This window comes from Haliotis rubra, unplaced genomic scaffold (assembly GCF_003918875.1).
Source record: "Haliotis rubra isolate DU_JTF1 unplaced genomic scaffold, ASM391887v1 Scf2162, whole genome shotgun sequence".
Taxonomy (NCBI): domain Eukaryota; kingdom Metazoa; phylum Mollusca; class Gastropoda; order Lepetellida; family Haliotidae; genus Haliotis; species Haliotis rubra.
This window is the reverse complement of record NW_025766184.1, coordinates 23541-46553: the sequence shown is the minus strand read 5'-3', so window position 1 is coordinate 46553 and position 23013 is coordinate 23541. Positions and strand designations below refer to the sequence as shown.

General features: G+C 38.9%; 1 protein-coding gene across 2 annotated transcripts in view; it reads left to right on the top strand.

Annotated features, from left to right (window-relative positions):
- Positions 1–14239: 14239 nt before the first annotated feature.
- Positions 14240–23013, top strand: part of LOC124276996 — a 29016-nt gene continuing 20242 nt past the window's right edge. Inside the window, exon 1 of one of the 2 annotated variants that reach the window (XM_046712650.1) lies at positions 14240–14326. The gene's annotated coding sequence lies outside the window, so the exon portion shown is untranslated. Of the gene's footprint in view, positions 14327–18001; positions 18038–23013 lie in introns of those variants that run through there. The other variant, XM_046712651.1, reaches the window with a different exon arrangement.

Below are 23013 nucleotides of genomic sequence, written 5' to 3'. Positions count from 1 at the left end.
CAGGGTACCTGAATTGCAATAGATCGCAATACAATTTATCTTACCTTATATATAAATGTTGTTTTCTGATTGGCTGAGCCAATCAATGTACCCCGCTTACAAGCAAGTAACATTTTCTATGTTACCCGTCCGGAATGCCTAACTGTGGGAATTCATTTGGTACTTGGTGTTTAAGTAGTGTTTTGGCTGTAGTTGGTATTGGCTAATTGCCTAACTCTGGTACTCCTCATTATGATCCGATACCCGTGCCTCAAACAGTTCAAATTAACATTGAGGTGCTCGGTAAGATAAATAAATAACAATAAATAAATAAATAAATTGTTCACTGGTCCCTTGGGGCCCATGGCTTGATGTACCCTATATACTGACTTATGTTGATAAACCCATGTCCCCCTTGTGACCAGTGAACAACTTATAATGTATGCCATTCCACAACACAGTCGGTACCAAGTTGGCCACTTCCACTTACCGATGATAACTATGTGTCATTCCTATCTCACTTTTGAGTGCATCAATTAACACAGCATTCCATGGGCAACATATCTGTGTAATCATTGTTGTGTTTTCACATGACAAATATGTGTTATCTCAAAGCATCATTTTGCTGCAGTCATGACTGAAAATCAAGCTATAAAAATTAAGAATTTGACCAGTTCTACATGGTTATTGTCTGTTTGCTAAACATTCACAAATCAATGATGAGTTGAAAACATTCCAATTTCTCACCAACAGGTTATCAAACATGCACCAGCTTCCAAACTGTTTTTCTCAGTATTCCTAAAAAGACCTGTTAGAATTTGCAAACATGTGTTAGCAAACTTATGCTAGCTGTGTGGGCTGCCTGTTGAGCTATTAGTGCTTTTGTTGTTGAATAGTTTTACAAAGGAGCAATGATTGTCTGGTCATGAGCTGCACATGCAGTTATGTCTGACATCATAACTACCCTTGCATCATCAGTGACCTGGTAATGCTCTGAATACTCTTGGAGTTTAGATAGAAGTTTTAAGAAATAAGGTTACTATCTGTTAGGCCTGTTTTCATGTTGTTACTTATACTGTCATAATAAGTTTCATGTTGAGGGAAATGAATGTGAACAATAGTAACACATAAGTCTGCAGTAGACTTGACATTCATAAATGAATAATACATGTTAAGAACAAGTAAACATGGCTTAGATGGACATATCAAACTGGACTAAACATGTAACTGTAATATAAAGAATTGCATTGCAAAACAACATTAATTTTGTTGGGGAAAGGGGTTGCACAACTTCTTCACCTCTTGATGCACACATGGGAATCAGTTTGTTTTCTGAGCCATTTTGCTTTAAGCTTTTGCATACATGCATGTGTATTTTTTTCATTGTGTTGTGGATTACATGCATAACAACACGTAACCTGCTATATATCCATAACTGCAGGTAAGTGTTTTGCGTGTTGAGGTATTTGCTCTGTCGATGATCAGTTCATCATGTTCACCATCAACAGTCCCTGTATTGTTGGACTGATGATGTTCATGGTTTCAGTACAATGGTCATCAGATCATAGAATATAAATGAAGTAATATTTATTAATCTAATTATTCATGTTTCTATGAACATGGAACCATGTTAATGCATGCAATTTTGTATGATTCTGAACTCGAAGCTGTCCATGATGCTGCCAATGCTAATGTCAGAGGAAGCAAAATATTTGTTCACAGACAGTTCTGACTTTGTGACATGTTTTGTCAAATCTAAATCTTTTTCAGTCAGGCCATCCATACCTTTTTATATGTTTCTCATCTCCAATCTCAACCAACAAGAGACAGACAGCTAGCCAAAAAATATATTTTAAAAAGTTTAAAAGTTGCCTTACTTATTGTGTAGTTTGTGAAATTTTTGAAAAATTGTATTGTTTGGTAATTTTATTTAAAGGTCACATGGAACGTAAAACACGACTTTGCAGATTCTGATACCTTTCGGTATGGACTTACCGAAACAAATCATCAAAAATGCAAATTCAAATAATGCGATGAAAAAAAACGGGCAAAATCGTAGTTCGAACGATTCACTAATTTTCCCCCAGCGTTTGGGGGGAATTCAAGTGGTTTCAACAGCTGGGCTGCGCTCATAGCACGTGTGCAGTGAAATAGGTTCGCGCAACTTGGAAGCGGGTTGTCCGGTGAATACTCGTTGAAGGCTTTGGTGTGAGCTATTTTTCTAATGTTTTGTTGATATCTCACAGGTGCAAGCTTTTTATATGTTATGACAGTAAATTAACTGTTTATATAATTTCATTTGTCTATTTCACCACATGTTCTTCTTACCGAGTCACTTTCTCAGTTCGATACTTAAAAGCAATGTCATTATGTAGCGTTGACAGAATTTCTAACTGTGATATAGATATGTTGTTGTCACAGACAAAACTCAATGTCTTGTTTTATTGACACCTTTGTGTCTGCCTGCCTGTCTGCTAATGACAATATTCAATACACAACTGCGATCACTGACCACATGCAATTTGAAGTTAACATCAGGCTATACACCATAAATAAAATGCATTGATTTATGGCCTGAGTTCGGTCTCTGTCACATTATGTAATTACATAGACAGGTAGGTGTGATACTTGAACACATGACATGTTATGATGTCTGTTGATTGCAAAATGTTATTCACAAAAAATAAGCATGTTTTTACAAAACCCAACATCTCTATATATACACACACAATGAGCCGTGAGGGCATCTGCAAATGAACCAGCCGTTACACTTGAGTGCACACCTACCTGCTCTGACTGGTTTCGGTATCCCGGCTGCTTCGTTTCTTGGGAAGTAAACCCAAGTACAAAATATTGCACTTTTGATTTGCGATTGTACGCTTATAATTTTGTTTATATGTTTTTTCATAACCAGCAATGTATATTATATGTCATGAATAAGTGATAATTGTGTTTTAATTATGTTTGATATTTTGGTTGCATGTGACCTTTAAATATATATTTGAGTGTGCATGGGTAAGATTATTTTCTTTTGTTGCATTGGGGCATAAATTCCCACAGCAGCAGGGAAAACTACGACAAAAAACATTTGATTATTTCTTGACAGAATGAAAATTCAGGGTAGATAAGAGATGAGACAAAAATAAAAGATGGACAGCCTGAGCTTAAACAACAACTTACCTGTTTTGTGGACTGTTAGCACCTGAATTAGTTTGAGTTGTCACAAATAGATTACTTTCAGAGCATGGATGATATTCCTTCCTATTACCAGCATGGGATAATTTCCACACAATATTACATAAGTGAAATGAAAAGGTATACACTATTGTTGTATTATATTGATATATGCTTGTTATTTGATTCTATGTAGTATTGTACATATTCAGCACGCTCAATGCAATTACTGACTAGATTGTGAAATCCACATTGACTGTGTAAAGCATCAACTGATAACCTGTTGTAGATTGTGAAATCCACATTGACTGTAAATCATCAGCTGATAACCTGTTGTAGATTGTGAAATTCACATTGACTGTAAATCATCAGCTGATAACCTGTTGTAGATTGTGAAATTCACACTGACTGTAAATCATCAGCTGATAACCTGTTGTAGATTGTGAAATTCACATTGACTGTAAATCAGCTGATAACCTGTTGTAGATTGTGAAATCCACGTTCACTGTAAATCAATAACTGATAACCTGTTGTAGATTGTGAAATCCACATTGATTGTGTAAATCAATAACTGATAGCCTGTTGTAGATTGTGAAATTCACATTCACTGTAAATCATCAAACTGATAACCTGGCTAGCTATTCTCGAAACGTTCATGGCCCTACAAACTTCTTAAGCCCATTCTTAACACATTGGCTACTATCGAAGTTAAGAATTCTTAAGGCTACAATCGTTTCGAGAATAAGGGCCCTGTTGTAGATTGTGAAAATCACCTTGACTGTAAATCATCAGCTGATGACCTGTTGGATATTGTGAAATTGACATCGACTGTAAAGAACGTTTTAAAACAGTACTGTTTGGAAAAAGATATCTTTTGAATTTACTAACACTGTTCAATAATCATACTTTCTAAAACACTGTTTAAAATATTTGTCTTAAGAATGTTACGTTTTAAAACAGTGTTGAAAATATTTGTCTTAAGAATGTTACGTTTTAAAACACTGTTGAAAATATTTGTCTTAAGAATGTTACGTTTTAAAACACTGTTTGGAAATATTTGTCTTAAGAATGTTACGTTTTAAACACTGTTTGGAAATATTTGTCTTAAGAATCTTACTTTTTAAACACTGTTGAATAATCGTACTTTTAAAACCCTGTTGGAAATATTTGTAGTACTGTTATCAGTGTATGAAATAAGCCAAAACTCCAGCCAGACATCAGGGCCAGTAACTTCAAAATGTTACCAGCCCCAAATGGATTTAAGCGATGACCCACAAAATCCACCTGGACAAAATCCACCCGGGCAAAATCCACCCCAAAATTGCCACCCCGGACAAAATCCACCTCTTCTTAACCAAAAAATGGACAAAATCCACCCTTCTCAAATTGCTATTGTTAAAAGTTTTAGTGTGTCCTGATGTTTGATCAAGTTGTTTTGCTCAAGCATTTCAAGCATTGTTTTGATAGCATTTTCGTTTTCCTAATTGGCTGTTGTTCCTAGATGTTGTTTCAAACATTAAAGGTTTCTCCATTTGTCACATTTTGATCATTACTTAATCCTCTTTCATGTATCATTAAGTAGTCTCACACTTTGATCATTACGTAATCCCCTTAAGGAATTAAGATGTTTTTGCAAGCCTGATTGGAGCCCTTTATACTCATGTTTTGATAGAACATACTTTTTAATGAGTTTGAACACAACTGGGGGTGATGGGTTAGCCTAGTGGTTAACGCGTTCGCTCGTCACGCCGAAAACCGGGTTTAATTCCCCACATGAGTACAATGTGTGAAGCCCATTTCTGGTTTCCCTTGCCGTGATATTGCTTGAATATTGCTAAAAGCGGCGTAAAACAAAACTCACTCACTTACTCATACACAAATGAAATTGAATACAGGTCAGTTTGTAATTCTTCATAATACTATTATTACGATGCCGAAGTATTTATACATCTCAAAACCGGATATTGCACCACTGCAACAACCCAATGTTAACACATTTCCACTGTACAGTTTTCCAGGGCTTCACGTTCATAGTAATTACAGACAATATTTTTAATAGAACGGGATTAAAGTTTGTGTGTGGACAGATGAAGCTTTCTTGTAGCCTTTTAATATTCGTGCAAATAACAGCGCTGCGCGATGCTGAATCCTAATTTGAAGTATTTTGAGACTGCCTGTAAGATGACTGTCATTACCAATCCTCCTGATGACGGGAAATGAGCTGTAATTGGGATGTGGCAATCATCGATGGCACCAATGACTCCTGAAAGTATGCTGTATGTAGTGAAATACATGTACCCATCATCAATCAGATATCACGTTTAGTAAACTGTTCCGACAGCTCGATAACTTGAAAAATCAGCAGAGTTCATTGTTGATTAGCAAATGTGGGGCCTCAACAGACTAATGACGTCAAGGACCGTCAACGTTCAGATCGACCATGAGGGACAACTCTTTGGGATGATACAGCCTTCTTTGAATCACGTCACTTCATAACATGATGTCAAGTGGCGTATAGTGTATTAACAACAATATCGCTTCCACTTCGTCCTTTGTCCAACAAAACCGTCACTCCGCGGCTGGTTATAGAGCCAGATCAGACAGCCGTTTTCCTCAGAACACAAAGCAGCACGCGAGTCCTAGTTTGGTGCCAAGCTCGACGTCACTAGAATTTGAGGTCATGGGGTGTTATGTGTTAGGAGACACAACTCTAAAAGTCAGCGGGCACCGGTGTCTGTGTTAGGAGATAATGTTCTACAAGGCAGCTGGTTCCTTTGTATGTGTGGAGATAACACTCTACCAAACAATGGGTACCTGCATGTGTGTTAGGAGATAACACTATGCTAGGCAGTGGATACCTCCATATGTGTTTGGAGATAAAACTCTTCAACGCAGCAGGTACATGTGTGTGTAGGAGTTACAATTATGCTGCGGGGTACCTTTAAGAGTTGATCTTTAAGCGAAAGACGAATGACAGCAAATGACGAATGGCCGATATTTCATATATAAAAATGCCCACTGCTCCCTCCCACCATTCGTTATTCATGTTATGGTGTCTCGAAACGCATTGACGCTCACATAAGGTGGCATCGCATAATTCGACTTATGAATATTCTAAATAATCCTGCAAAGATTCTGAATGAAAATATTACAACGTTGAATGACAACAATTTGACATATTTTATTCCAAATAAGGTGTAATATGTTATGGATGACACTGATACAATATGATACAAATCTAACAGAATAGCCTACACTCATACAGGTTGAATGACACTAATAAACACGGCACAACACCGATACAGGTGGGATGACACTAATACAGGTGGAGTAACCTACAGGTGGGATGATACTAATACACGTGGAGTAACATACAGGTGAGATGACACTAATATAGGAGGAATAACATACAGGTGGGATGACACTAATACAGGAGGAATAACTTACAGGTGGGATGACACTAATACAGGTGGAGTAACCTACAGGTGGGATGACACTAATACAGGAGGAATAACATACAGGTGAGATGACACTAATACAGGTGGAGTAACATACAGGTGGGATGACACTAATATAGGAGGAATAACATACAGGTGGGATGACACTAATACAGGAGGAGTAACATACAGGTGGGATGACACTAATACAGGTAAAGTAAGATTCAGGTGGGATGACACTAATACAGGTGGAGTAACATACAGGTGGGATGACACTAATACAGGTGGAGTAACATACAGGTGGGATGACACTAATACAGGTGGAGTAACATACAGGTGGGATGACACTAATACAGGTGGAATAACTTACAGGTGGGATGACACTAATACAGGTGGAATAACATACAGGTTGGATGTACATGTATCTGCCTTTCGGTTTCTCCTCAATTCCAGCACAAACGAAATGGCACCAACGGTCACAACCATTGCAGAGGACCCATTGATTTAACTTTTGCCTCTTTTGGGGATCGCTACAAAATGGTAAGTCGCAAATCGTGTCTCCGTTGTCCTTCATTTTCTTGACAAGTGTAGCAGCTGCAATTCCCCTGAAGTACTCGCAATGACACTGTCGGAATACACAGTACGGCATACCACTGAGTACCGCCACAGCATTCTGAAGCATATGGACAAATATATCAAGATGTGTTTCAAGATTCCACTAATTTTGGTTAGTCCCCTTCACATATCATAATAATCTGTTTTTTTCAAATGTTTACTGAAAAAGTTAAATTATAACAAGACTTCTCAATGGATGTGTTTAAAACAATGTATTGAACATCTATTTTTTTTACTTCATGGTTTCGTAACCTCTTTACCATAAGAACAAATACGCCACAGCTACTTCCATCCGTCTGTAGGCTACAGGACACTTCTTTTTCGGTCCAACCTGCATCCCCCGGATACCGTTTTTTCATAAACTCCCTGTAATATATATAATTTGAAAGGTATGCATGATGTAGACACTCATATAATACCATAGCGTTTAACATTAAATACATTCACGAAGATATATTTTTACATTAAACACATAAATGATTGCGGTGGGTAAAATATCAGGCACTAGACTTAACATGCTCCTAAATGTACAGTACTGTAGTGTGATCTTTGTCCTGTCCACAGTTTGGTTGTGTTTTAGAGATTGTTCCCAAGAACATACCTTACTACAAATGTGGCAGAAGTCTTTAAAAAGTTTTAAATAAGGAACATCACCCAACAGCAAAACTGCATATATTTTTTTTCAATACGCATGTGCAACACATATGAGTAAAGAGGTTGTCTCTGCTGAATCATGGCACTATATTAATTTGCGACAATGGCGACGACGACTAATCATAGTTAGTTGGTATTGTTTCATCAATGCTTAGACTTTTCATGTACGCATTTGCCAAAACCAGTGTCATCACATGAGCTACATCTGTTTTTCCTTCAATGTCAGAGATGTTGTGAAAGTTTTTCTTCAAACGGTTTAGAAGAATTGGAACAACATCTGACTCAAAGTCATTGTTGGGGTAGACCTCTTGAATTTCTGTCTCAAGGGAAAGAACCGGATTGTTGTAGGCCATGCTCATCTTGAATGAACCATCTGTAACTTTGATATATTTGGAATTTTCTGCTGCCTTAAAAAGCTTCTGTAGCTGCACTTCGGTTATCCTCTGGGCTAAAGTTGAGATGGCTATTGATGTACTCATGTTTTCCATTTTCAGCTCCTTTCTTTTAGTTGTAGAGTCTTCGTGGCATGGTCTTTTCCTCTTCAGTCCAAGAGCTGTCTTCCTTTCTGGTGCTTGCCTATTGACTGTTTTCCGCAGCTGGAGTCGCTGTCGAAAGTGGATCTTCTTGTTGGGGTCAATTACTTTTACTTTATCCGATATATGCGACAAAGACTCAGTTGATAACTCAGAGGGAGAAGTTGTGATACTTGAGACATCATGCTCGTGAGAGGCATCTTCATTCCGACGATGTTGTGTGAAAGGAGACTTTGTGATGATGACAGTTTCACCCTGGGCCCAGGCATTGTGCAAGAAGGTCAACTGATCTAACTTCTCTGAAAATTCTGAATTTGTTGATAGTGATACCGTCCCGGCAATTTCTTTTAGAATGGCCATGGCAGATATGTACTTGGAATTTGCAGTTTTTTGGAACTACTGTGCCCACTGAAGACTTTAGTTGTTTTGTTTGAACGTGTTCAGGTTCTGAGGAGGAGGATGAAGAGAACATGGAGTAGGTGGAGGATGACGGTTCCAGTGACGTCGAGGAAGTCTGAGGAGTTCTTCTAAAAGTTCCAGTAGTGCAAGGATTTCTTTTGTGCCACCTCTCTGCTATTCATGACTGTTGTAAAACGATGTCCTTTTTCTGGATGACCATGAATGCGTGCCTGCAAATCATCACCATCGTCTTAGAAAAAGAGCAAGAGCAGGCGCAGCCATTATCCGTTAAAGAAACATTGTATGATTCTGTATCAGCCATAGTCACTGTATAATGCCCGTCCTTCTCGCCATCTTTCATCTCGGCAACAGTAACACGCTTTTTTTGCTTTGTTCAGTTCTTTGGCCATATGGTTTGCAGCATAACCCGTGCTTAGTGAAAACAGTCTGTCAACAAGTGGCGATCTTTCTGTTAGATCATATGACTGAGAGGTCATGGAAACAATGGCCTTCGTAGAACTCTGGTCACTTTTAAATGCACTGTAATCATACAGGAACTTCAGACACCTGTCCAAAGCAGTATTTTCCGAAAGACTGCCCTTCAGTTTTTGATGGAAACTTTCAATATAATTTGTAGTTTTATTGCCAAAATTGGGCAGTGTTTGGCGGATGTAAAAGGCCCATCTGGTTCGACATTGATCCCAATGGTCTGAAGTACACAAACTTTGCATCTTCAACTTCAGTTTATCATACGTTTCCTGTGAATTCGAATAAGTGATTTCCTGCAGAGTTTTCCTAATTTTGATCTTGTGCTCTTCGTCTATCTCCTCTTGATTAAGGCGCCTTTTCATAGCACAGTGGATGTGCCAGATGCAGAGCTGGATTGCAACGCCAGGCATGGTCTCTTCAATGGCACCAATCTCACTAAAGTCCTTGTCGATGAGGATTACTTCAGTTCCTGTACTGCTAAGGGCATTGTTTACGACAAACATGTCCAGAAACTGAGTCATCATGTCCTTCTTCTCTGAGCAGATCAGTCCATGAGCCACGACTTGACCACAACCATTGCCATCGACCACCATTAGAGATGTCAAATGCATATTTTTGTTGTTAACTTTGTAAGTTGTGTCAAGTATAAGTTCCTCCGGATACTTTGAGTAGTTTGCCTTCATAGAAGATGACTGCAGGTAAATTAAGTCTATGATGTTATTTTTGTTGACAGTTAATGTTACAATCGCTTCTGCATCCTCTTCCAGTATTGTATTGATGACATTCAGTAGCCTTGTATCATCTTTGTCTCCTCTGTTTTTGACGTTTTGAATGTCCTTGGCTTGTAAATGTTTTCCGGAAAGAGATGCCAAGTATGTACCTACTTTCGAAGCACGGATGTTGATATCTAACATCTTACTGGCCATTCTCTTTTCTTCTTCAGTCAATCTTCTCTGCTGTGGACGAAATAAACAATGGATAATATATAAACAACCTTTAAGCAAGAAGGTGCTACACATGTCATTTCTGTCATTTTACTACAGATTCAAAGCTGAAGTATACATGGTGTCTAAGAAATTCTTCATCACGTGTTTCACATTACCAGATTTTGAAGTAGGGAACCAGCCATGAAGCTTTACCATGTTAACAATAGCGTACCTCTGGATAGGACTTGAATATAGCCTCTGATGCCTCATGATTATGTTCTTCCACTAGGTTTTTTACCACCAGAACATCCAAGTCACGATTCCCTATGACAGATAATTTAAAGGGAGCAGTCCATCTTGTAATGCTGTACATTATTTCTTAACATGCAATAAATACATGGAATTATGACAAAAATCATTCTTTTTAAAGGGATTTAGTATCAACACATTTAGTATTATAACGGGAGCGTGGTGGGCGAGCTGGCTAAGGCTCGCGATCCAGCAAGCTTGAGGTGTCGGGATCGAGCCCACCTATGCAGACTCTTTCTGAGTTGTAACAACCCCTAGTGTACAGTACACGGTTACAGACCGGGAGAGCCACATTTCCGAAACAGATAGTCTAAATTGATGTGGCTTTCCCGGCAATAGTTATGGTTGCGTGAACATGGAATGTGGCTCTCCCGCCTATGCTGTCAAAATATGATTAGTGAATATGGTATTTAACAAAACAAGGCATGTTTCCTCATAACTTTATTCAGATCACAACAGGTTTTGTTTCTATAATTAGCACAATATAATATACTAATAGGTACATTACATATAATAATAATATCACAAAATAATAATAAATCTTAATCTGTAAAACATAATAATAATGATAATGGTTTAGTTTGCTTCCATGTGTACAAACAGATAAAATGGCGTAAGATCACGAAACATTCTTTTTTACACCTCCTACTGCAGGTGAAGGAGGTCGCCCACATGATCCGTATGCTCCATGTCACTCAGGTGTTGGCTCAGAAGGTTGGTCTTCAGTGATGCAATGCAAGCGTCAATGGTTCTGTATTTCTTTCTCCGTGAAGGTGCTGTCCACTGGTCAGATAGTCTCAGGACAGCAACCTCTGTGAGAGACTGCTCACGCTGAAATAACTTTACTATCTCGTAAATGTTAGGGTGGCACTTCTGGACAAGTCTGTTTACCTTATTGTGCCATCCTTTTAGGTTCTTGTCAGATTAATCTTAATCTAGGAACAGTATTTTACCGGTATTGCGATGTCATTGAACGTGTTCATTTTAAATTCCTTAAATTAGCTACCGGTCTTAGATAAAACACCCCGAACTTTATGGTTTATGGAGAACTTGGAAGACAACTTATTCAGCTCCAAATCTCTAAACGATTAATTACTTATTGGTGCAAATTGAAATTTTCTCATCCAAACAACAATATAGCAGCTTTCATTCTAGAATATAGTATGGATGATGCTCCCTGGCTAAATCATGTGAAACATATATTTTGTAAATGCGGCTGTATTTGTAAACCCCTTTCATTACACTCAATCCTAGTGGATCATATCAAACTCTTATTCAATCCTGAAAGACCAGTTTTTACAATCATGGACCAGTGAAATGAATAATTCATCTTAAAGGATAATATTATAAGATTTTTAAAAAACTCACCTTCACTCGACATATACCATTTTGAGTAATAAACAATGAGTGAAGAAGCTAAACGCCACGCTTGTGAGTAGGAAAGATTATTAGTTTCTTGTGAAATAAAAATTATACATGGAGACACTCTTTTACCGATTACGCTAATCCATTAATTAATTAATCTATTGGAAATGTGGCTTTACCGGCTACAGCCATGTAATTGAAATGTGGCCTTCACGGCAATAGTCATTTATTAAATGTGGCTTTCCCGGCCTGTCACCCAGTACACAACCCTGTGCACCTACAAGAACCCACGAATGCGTTGGTATATGACCAGATGGTGGGCACATGAATACGTGAAAACACCTAGTTGCAGGTACAGCAACGTGCAGTAAATTGAACAAAAGTACTGTGACTCTGTGTCCCAGTCCATTCAGCTGGGAATGGGTACCTCGTAAAGATGAGAAAGCCGCAATAACTCGGTGCACCTATAGTGGCTGCAAGAGTTGTAAGTTCCCCGATAATACGATGTACCGTTGAGATTGCAGTGGATACACTTGTTTTGTACCAGATACCTACTGCAGTGGATACACTTGTTTTGTACCAGATACCTGTGCAAAAAAGATTATTCCCATATTTGAATGCGAAAGCAATAAAACACAACACAGGTAAAGAAAAAGTCATCATTCCTCTAGCCCCCGTCCCCATAACCCCCTGTTGTTACAAGCCACTAGACCCGTGAAGATCCGGGGTAGAAAAGGTCTTCAGTAACCTATATGCTTGCCACAAAAGGCGACTATGCTTGTCGTAAGAGGCGACTAACGGGATCGCGTGGTCAGGCTCGCTGACTTGGTTGACACATGTCATCGGTACCCAATTGCGTAGATCGATGCTCATATTGTTGATCACTGGATTGTCTGGTCCAGACTCGATTATTTACAGACCGCTTGTAGCTGGAATATTGCTGAGTGCGACCTTAAACTCAACTCACTCACAACAAGCCACTAATTTGTACCTCGCTTGGCTGTTCTGTTAGCTGTACTCACTCCCCCGCAACTGGATTAACTGCTACTATCAATTATCTCGTTAGGTTGGGTGTTGGTTTTGATTAGGTGACTCCCGGTACTTAGGGAGATAATGGGCACAATATTAATGTCTGGAGACCATTTCTGGTGTCCCCGCCGTGATACTGCTGGAATATTGCTGAACGCGGCATAAAACTAAACTCACTCACACACACTGAAAGGTTTATCATCCGGAGAAGATGGGATTCAAACAACAATTTAAAAATTTATTCTGTGATTGTATATGATTTATTCATGTTTTTTTTAATCAATATTGTCAAATAAATATAACTAAATCAGTTTTACTACAAAAGGACTTTTGACTTGTAACAACAGGGGCAAGAGGTGTGGAGTCAAGAACACACAACACAAGTGAAACATATTTATGTCATATATTTTTAATGCAACAAAAAATCAATGTCAGGAATGATTGTGATTATTATCCTTTGAGGAAATAAAAGTTAACAGGGCTTCGTAGACTGTGTAAATGGGCATGTCCTTCGCACCCATTTCATCACTGCTATTCCAAACACATACAGAACGAGAACAATAAATATTGAGGGTAAGTAATTAAACTTGGCATTCTGCTTACAAATATGTACGGAATGCCTGAATACATTGTGGATGAGTTCGGTCGATCCTACTATAGGACCACATGACCGAATGTCTTGACTGGGAGTAATATATAAATTAATATATGTATTTAAGCAGAGCTACAGATAACCTTTTGGAGTATGTACTCGCTTATACTCATCCCAATTGGGTTTCCTAATTTTCCTTTGAGTAACTAAAAAATCGTACTCATCTTACTCAAACTCAATTGGGTATTTTACTATTTCCATTAACTTTGAAAATACAATAAAGTTTAAATGTTAATGTTTGTTATTTATATTTGATCTGTATTATGAGAAACGATAAGAAAGACTACAAGTTGCCAAGTTCATGTTCTGAAATAGAATGTCTCAATATCATGTTATTTTATTTATTGACCTTTTCTGTGTGTATACATGTAAGATCACATTTATTGAGTATTTACAAAAAATCAAGCGTACTTATTTACGCAAGAGTCTTAATAGGAATTGAATTTTCACATAGATATTTGCTTAATTTACGCACATACGCAGCTTATCTGTACCTCTGATTAAGACATTCGAGTACCAAATAGAATGCTATATGCGAGACAGGGCCCAGTTTAATGTAACGCTTGTTCTCCGGCGGTACAAGGGTTTGTAACCGGTTTACAAGCAATCTACCAATCACAGCGCGTGTTGCAAACCGGGGTTGGAAATTATCCAGTCGATATAGACGATTCGGCGGAAGTGTGAAGGCCACTATGTTCAACAGTATATACTGGTAGTTTGTCCTTAGTATACTTGGCTTTTATTTATGTGTCAGCATCAGATAAGGTGAGTTTTATTGTAACGATGTTGTGTTTCAATCATTAATTGTATCCTACATCTGCATGGAGACTCTAGATAGTGATGGTTAACCGCTAGCCGAGAGCCGCGATGCGGTCCTATACAGGACCACAGGGGCTTGTAACGCTAAAAACTGCCATCAAGGCATATACTATCACTGACGGGGTCTTAGTACTATTCTTAGTACTATTCTAAGACCCCGTCAGTGATAGTATATGCCTTGATGGCAGTTTTTAGCGTTACAAGCCCCTGTGTACAGGACCACATCGCGGCTCTCGATCGGCTATAGTTAACCGCAAACAATTTCGCCAAAATCACGTCTCTCGTCAGTCAGAGTATACATCTGTAAACAGGCTATTTATGTGGGGGGAGCAGAACAATCCGCACCCACGGCGAATTTTTCCCAAATATTATTGGACAGCCCGTACCACAAGGGGTATTCGACTGTACATGGAAACCGGATATTGCACCGTTGCAACAACCCAATGTTACCATTTTCCACTATTTTTCCATAATGGCTTCACCTGTTCATGTTCATATTACCATGGTGTAACGTGTAATAACACACTAGATGATCATGTAAATTATTGCGTATCAGTAGATTATTGTCCGACTCTCCTATAAACTATGTAACAACAAATTGATAACAAAGTAGAGAACTGGATTTACAAAGGCCAGGTGTGGAAGGCGAAGGCGGATGCAGGGCCAAGCCAAAGCCATTTAATGACCTGCTCTCCGTTGGACCCTGAACAGACGAGACAGGTAGCGGCGATGTTTCAAATGCTATTTTGACCACCTGAAGGTTGGAAGTAGCCTCTATTGGAAAATAGACAGCCTAGCAGCAGCAGCAAAGTATAAATCGAGCGAGAGATTGGTCCCGCATCCGCCCCGATCCTCGCGACCTGACGTCATTTTAATTCACTCTAATTGTACAACAAAGTTAAACCATTTAGGATGAAATCTGTGGGTAAAGAGATTAAGGTTATGTAACATAGAGATAGGGTTGATGACAGTTGTAGTATTTGGACGTTTGAGATGAGAAGCCTGATTTAAGTTACAGGAAAGTGATAGAATAAAACGGTTTGGCAAACATGGGGAGGGTGGGAGGGAAACTGAGAAAAAGATGATAAAATGAAATTGCTAACCAGTGGTTGATAAAATGACGGTTATCTTAAATGGCGGAGGAATGAAAGAAAGTGACGTAATATAAATATTATGATGACGTGTTCAATTGTGTTATGACATAATGTAAGTGGATGTGATGAAATGCACATCTTTGGGTGTTTGTAAACATGAGCACGTGTTTTGTTAAGAGGCATTTGTTGTGTTTGCTGTAAAGAAATGATATGTAATTGTCAGTAGAATGAGAATAATTGTAGGAATTAAGGAAATGCATGGAGCGTACAATAACGACATTTAGCCAAATAATGCTAAATGGAATTATTAAAACTGTAATTCCGTAATAAAATATCATCTAACCTTTCATAAATTTATTGTCAGAATGTTCTGTTGTCCGCTGGTTTCCAGTGCAGGGAACATATCGTGTCTGTCTGCCAGCACGAGTGGGAGAAGTGACGTACCATGTTTTCGGGTTACTCGTCATAGCGCGGGGTCATGACCTTGTACGGATGCCCAGGTGATGCATTCTTCTCCCAAGAAGTCAACAGCATTTAATAAAAAGTCAAGCCAGCTGGTCATATTTTTCTTGATTATTTGAGTGTTTTTTGTGAAAATTGTTAAATATAAACAAGCATACAGGTAAGTTATTCAGTCATGTGCACATTGATTCTTCTTGTCTGCATGGCACGCCATGGCAAGGACAATAAAACATGTCATGTCTGCGCAGTACAGTGACATCGAAGCAGTATTTTAAGTGAACTCAGTGCTCACAAGCCGGGTACATGCATTGACCCCATGTTGTTAATACCACTGACACACATGACTGTAATTCCACTGGCTGGAAAAGTTTACACACGCAACATTTTTCTTCGTCTAATATTTTGTCGTCGCTGATTGGCTCGTCATCGCTGATCAAAAGCCTATCCAACCCTGATGGTCCTGGTCTTCCGGAATCGTCCGCATTAGTAGCTGGTTTGCTTATCTTGACTTTTTTGTTTTGGTTGATATTTCTGCGTTGAATCAGCTGATAACTGAGGTGTAGCTGAAGATGGCTTTTTTGTCGTTTTCTTCTGTTTTGTCTCGACAATATAGATGTTTATGTCGGCGGTGACAGCTGTCTCGCTAATTGCCTTCCAAGTACTTCTTAAATATTGCCAAGTTCGACCATCCACTGTCAGATACAGTTGCATCAGCTCCCGATGTGGCATGATGAAGTAACTCCTCCCTCATACGGGCACCTTTCAATATGAAGAAAGGTGGTATCTGGTGGCCAAGGGCGTTTCCACATCCTATCAGAGTGACAACAGATGAACGCTCGGAAGAAATCTCAATAGATGAACTTGAAATCGATCCAACAACATAGGGTGGTGAATGAACTTGATTACATGCCTTTCTCATCGACATTGTAGATGTTTTCTGGGCGCGATTTCAAATCATATTTCGTCAAAACTTTCTCCAGTTCACAGAAATAATTACCGACTTTTTCTTCAGAAGTGGCATAAGCCCTGAGTTCAGTGAGAGATTTTGGCTTGGTAACTTTTAGCTCTGGCCACCGTCTGAGAAAACCATAAAACCATTGCATTGAGAATGCAGCAGAGTCCGTGCATTTCTTTCCCAAGCTTATGGCGAAGTCAGTTGCAAGTGAGTTGACTTCTGAACTTGTGTAACCATAACCCACTGAAGCCATGTAACTTATGTGCTTTGCCAAACGTGATTCCTCAATTTGACTAAGCAGTGGGGATGGCCCGGAAGTGGTGGAGTCAATGTCAACTTTCGCTGATTATATGCAGTCCCTTATGGTCTGCTCTGGTACAGCAAACATTTTTGATGCTTTATATAAACACTTATTTGATCTTCAGTTACAGCTTTAAATGCGTTGGTTAGATCGTTTTGGCTATAGCTCTGTATTGTCGTGAGACGAATTCTGCAACACGGGGAAAAAATCCGTAAGAGACGACCAATTCGGTTTTCCATAGTTTTTATATTACGTCAGCAACATTCCATTAGAGTCATGTGATGTTTATGTTTAGCTTTTGACTCTAGAAGACGATGGTCCGCTTTACAAGTTACAAGCTTTATTTCAAAAGTTATCATCACATTTATGAAGGTTCTGAAAGTGCATTACGTTCTAGGGTAGAATTTTAGTATTTTTACAGACATTCAGGTCACAACTTACCTGAAAGCTGGATATTTCAAACATTTTGTGTCCCGGTTGCCACGGAAGCTTCTGCACTCGAGACGGTGTTTACAGATGGCGCTGTCATCTCACTGTACGTGAGAAATTACGGGAAAAAGACATACCCCGAAAACATGGTACGGCATGGTGGTAATTACAGACAATATTTTGAATAGAACGGGATTAAAGTTTGTGTGTCGACAGACGAAGCTTTCTTGTACCCTTTAAAGGGCCACTGATCAGGAGCGATATATGTTTCTCGTCAACAGTCTAATTACGAAACCAAGCTGCAGGCTGGTCAGCCCCTGCTCCCTCGACCGTGACGGACACTGGCACTGGGCTACTGATAGCTACTGTCCACCTTGGCAGAATTTCTTCAACCTAAACAGTGGGACATTAGGAAGGTGGATGCCCATCATATGCCATTATTTGAAAATATCCCCAGTACTTTTTGTCTGATTGTAACATAGTATTCCAGCAGTGTAGGCCTTTTCAGATTTTCTAATGCTTGGATGGTATAATGACTGATCCAATTTGATCCCAATTCTGTGTTTTTTACCTTGATATTTAATCATGTCATGTAAAAATATGAAGTCTATTACCTATGCTATGATATTAAAAACACACATTTAATGTATTTGAATCCGTAAACAGTGGCGCAGCTACCATTGTAAAAAAAAGCCAGGGCTTACACAAAGATCGGGCAAACCCTCAATACCATCTAAATATAAAGCTTTGCAACCTATTGGGCTTACAAGAAAAGATTGGCTTGCTACGCGCCTGGAAAACTAAACAAACCCACTTTGCCATTGCTAGAAAATCTGAAAATTGACTTAGGTAAATAGGTATATATACAGTTTTTAAAGGTCACATGCAACGTAAAACACAACTTTGCAGATTCTGATACTTTTCGGTATGGACTTATCGAAACAAATCATCAAAAATGCAAATTCAACTTGAATTTAACGCGAGGAAAAAAACGCGCGAAATCGTAGTTCAAACGATTCACTAACTTTCCCCAAGCGCTTGGGGGAATTGAAGTGGTTTCAACAGCTGGGCTACGCTCATAGCACATGCGCAATGAAATAGGTTCGCGGAGCTTGGAAGCAGGTTGTCCGGTGAATATTCGGTGAAGGCTTTGGTGTGAGCTATTTTTCTAATGTTTTGTTGATATTTCACAGGTGCGAAGCTTTTATATGTTATGACAGTAAATTAACTGTTCATATAATTTCATTTGTCTATTTCACCACACATTCTTCTTACCGAGTCACTTTCTCATTTCGATACTTAAAAGCAATGTCATTATTTAGCGTCGACAGAATTTCTAACTGTGATATATAGATATGTCGTTGTCACAGACAAAACTCAATGTCTGTTTTATTGGCACCTATGTGTCTGCCTGCCCGTCTGCTAATGACAGTATTCAATACAAAACTTCGATCACTGACCACATGCAATTTGAACTTAACACGAATCAGGCTATACACCATAAACAAAATGCATTGATTTATGGTCCGAGTTCGGTCTCTGTCACATTATGTAATTACACAGACAGGCAGGTGTGATACTTGTACACATGACATGTTATGATGTCTGTTGATTGCAAAATGTTATACACAAAAAATGAGCATGTATTTACAAAACCCAACATCTATATATATACACACACAATGAGCCGTGAGAGCATCTGCAAATGAACCAGCCGTTACACTTGAGTGCACACCCACCCGCTCTGACTGGGTTCGGTATCCCGGCTGCTTCGTTTCTTGGGAAGTAAACCCAAGTACAAAATATTGCACTTTTGATTTGCGATTGTACGCTTATAATTTTGTTTTTATGTTTTTTCATAACCAGCAATGTATATTATGTGTCATGAATAAGTGATAATTGTGTTTTAATTATGTTTGATTTTTTGGTTGCATGTGACCTTTAAGTAAGTACACAGCAATTGCTTATGTGTATTTCTTATGCAACAATGAAGTTCCGTTCGTATCCTGAAAACAGTGTTGGCCCATAAGTCTATGCAATCAAACTTCCATGCAATACAGCGATTACTACTTTCTTGCTGTAACCCTTGTTTGGTGGTAAACCTACACATGTTATTTGCCATCATTCACCTGATGGCAAGTTAATGAATTTATGACAGGTATAATTAGTGGTAACACCACTCAGATTACCTGACAAAGGCTCCCATTTAGCATTTCTCGTGCCTGGAATAAATACTCAACATTCTAAATTAAGGTCTGATGTGGCAAATATATTACATCTTATGTAATATGCGCATTGAAGTGCAGCAAGAGGAATTATCAGCTGAGTTACAAAAAACAGACATTGATCAAAGGATTAACCGATAACACGCTGTTTGATTAATTGCTTTTATCTTGCACAGGGGATTTGTCAAAAGATAGGCAGTACCTCCCTGTTTATGCATGTAGATTTACTAATCTATACTGAATACACCCTGTCGTAAAGTGCCTGTGTAAAAACAACGTCCTTCCTTCAAAGGATTAACCGCCAATACATTGATTGATTGCTCATTATTGGCAAACTAAATTACTTTTTTTAAAGAATAGCGGACATCATGCAATTAGTTGTCAGGTGTGCTATCTTGGGTGACCAATGGGACTATACAATGTGAAAAACCTGAAATGATAGATCACTTTATCGCATATAAGACTGTTAAGAGACACATGACATGGAACAGGATTCTTTGTCAGCTGCAGATGAATGGCATCTCATTCCTTTATGTGGATATTGATGGATACATTCCTCGGACAAGGTAATAGCCTGATATTTTTGCAAAACTTTAGTCTGTTTTAATTTCGATATTTGCATTTTGTTCATATTCATTTGTTATAGCATTCAACAGAATCATTTTTATTTCAGCATGAAGTGTAATGAGACAGACAACATACACTAGGTCTCACTTAGGGCGTGTGTGTGTGTGTGTGAAATATGATTCCCATTGGCAGTCGATAAAATGTCTAGATATTACAGTCATGTTATAAATTCACTAAGTATAAGCCCACATGGGTGTAATATGTGAAGCCCATTTCTGGTGTACCCCGCCATAATATTGCTGTATTGCTAAAAGCGGCGTAAACTAAACTAATAAGCAGATCGTGTTCATTTCATTAAGTTTCAAAATGAATACAAATATGATAATAAACTAATTAGGATTATAAGACAAAATATAAAGATGTACATTGACTTTGTTATGTTTCAGTTCTAACATTTTTTACCAAAATGTTTTCATTTGTTATCCAAATAATGAAGATGGAAATATTATCGAGTAAAAGAGATTTCATCTTTGTCGATCAGTCTATACTTATACTATCAATTGCGCATGCGCATGCGGGTGGTGCATCAGAGGTCACGAACCAGTCAAAATTCTGGGATATCATCCGGGTACTCACGGAAGCAAAACAATAACAAAAGCAACAACCAGTCCACGGAAATTGCTCTGGATCAGTGCCCCTTTAACTACAGTACTATATTTATGATGTGACATTCATTCATCCTCTTTATCGGGATGATTTACTGTCGCCTTTCAGATTGCGATATCCTGCCGTACCAAAAAGTATTAAAAATCTGTCAGTCATAGGTTTGTCCTGAAAGTTTATTAAGTGACCACTGAAATTCTCATGAAAATAAAGTGTGCAAACTGTACAGTAAAAAATGGGTTGTTGCAAAGATGCAACATCCTATTCTCATGTACATTTAAATACCCACTGTGCATACCCTAGCCGGGAACCACGATGTGGTCCTTTGTACCTTGTATGCAACATCCTATTCTCATGTACATTTAAATACCCACTGTGCATACCCTAGCCGGGAACCACGATGTGGTCCTTTGTACCTTGTATGCAACATCCTGTTCTCATGTACATTTGAATACCCACTGTGCGTACCCTAGCCGGGAACCACGATGTGGTCCTTTGTACCTTGTATGCAACATCCTGTTCTCATGTACATTTGAATACCCACTGTGCGTACCCTAGCCGGGAACCACGATGTGGTCCTTTGTACCTTGTATGGAACATCCTGTTCTCATGTACATTTAAATACCCACTGTGCGTACCCTAGCCGGGAACCACGATGTGGTCCTTTGTACCTTGTATGCAACATCCTGTTCTCATGTACATTTGAATACCCACTGTGCGTACCCTAGCCGGGAACCACGATGTGGTCCTTTGTACCTTGTATGGAACATCCTGTTCTCATGTACATTTGAATACCCACTGTGCGTACCCTAGCCGGGAACCACGATGTGGTCCTTTGTACCTTGTATGTATACAGCGTTCAAAATACCTGCCTGCCCAACCGCCCAGGACGTGTTATTTTCAACACAGACTGCCAGATTCTCAAATTCACCTGTCAGGTTTAAATTTAGACATGTATGAAGATATTTTGTGGGCAGGTAAGTTTTGATCAGGGCTGGCAAGTTTTACATCTAACCAGCCCTGTGGTCTGGCTGAATTTTTTGTGAGTTTCATACCCTGGTATGCACAGTCAAGACCTGACCCTGCAAAGTCTCATGTCTGAATTGACTGTATAGTTAATTGGTTTTAATTCAGTTCACCAACACAAAACATCTTTGCACGCCATGTGCTTTTACTCGACAGTAAATACATCAAGAACTATGTCTGGTCTGCTCTGTCATGCTATCGATAAGATCTGTCCAACCTTTGATCTGAACATCTCAAGTTCAGACGTGCTCAGGAGTGCTTCTTTCTTTGACATCCCATCCTTATCTATGTTCAGACGAGTTAGGTTTCTCACGCAGTCATGTTGACGCAAGTCATGCCGACATACTTGAAGGTGCTCTCTTCTTCACGTCCAACATTGAACGACTCTCTAATTGATGCAATGACAGTTTCTTCAAACTCTAAAGTACCGCCCCAAACAAAATCATCCACATGGCTAGCAAGCACACCTTGTAGATTTCCATTTGATATGAAATAGAACACTGTGGGGTCAACTTTAGATATTCTTGCCCCACTAGACTGCAAAACTTCACAGATCCTGTTATGCCAATATAGTGACGCATCTGCCAAGCCATACACACATTTCTGTAGTTTCCACAGGACTCCTTTCACATGAGCTTCCCTTGGGGGTCGAAGGAAAACATCTCTGGTTAAAGTTGAGCCCTGTAAGAATGCTGTCTTGATGTCTATGGAGCATGGTGTCCATTTCTGTTGTGCCATAATGGCTAATAACAGCAGTAAAGATTCTGTTGAACATGTTGGAGAATCTTTTGGCAGATTTCTTTACTCTATTTCTTAGAATCCTCTGGCAATCAGATGAGCTTTGGCAAGTATTTTCTCAGAACTTTCTTTCAGAGGGCATATCCATCTTGTTGTCCCCCGCAACGCGTTTT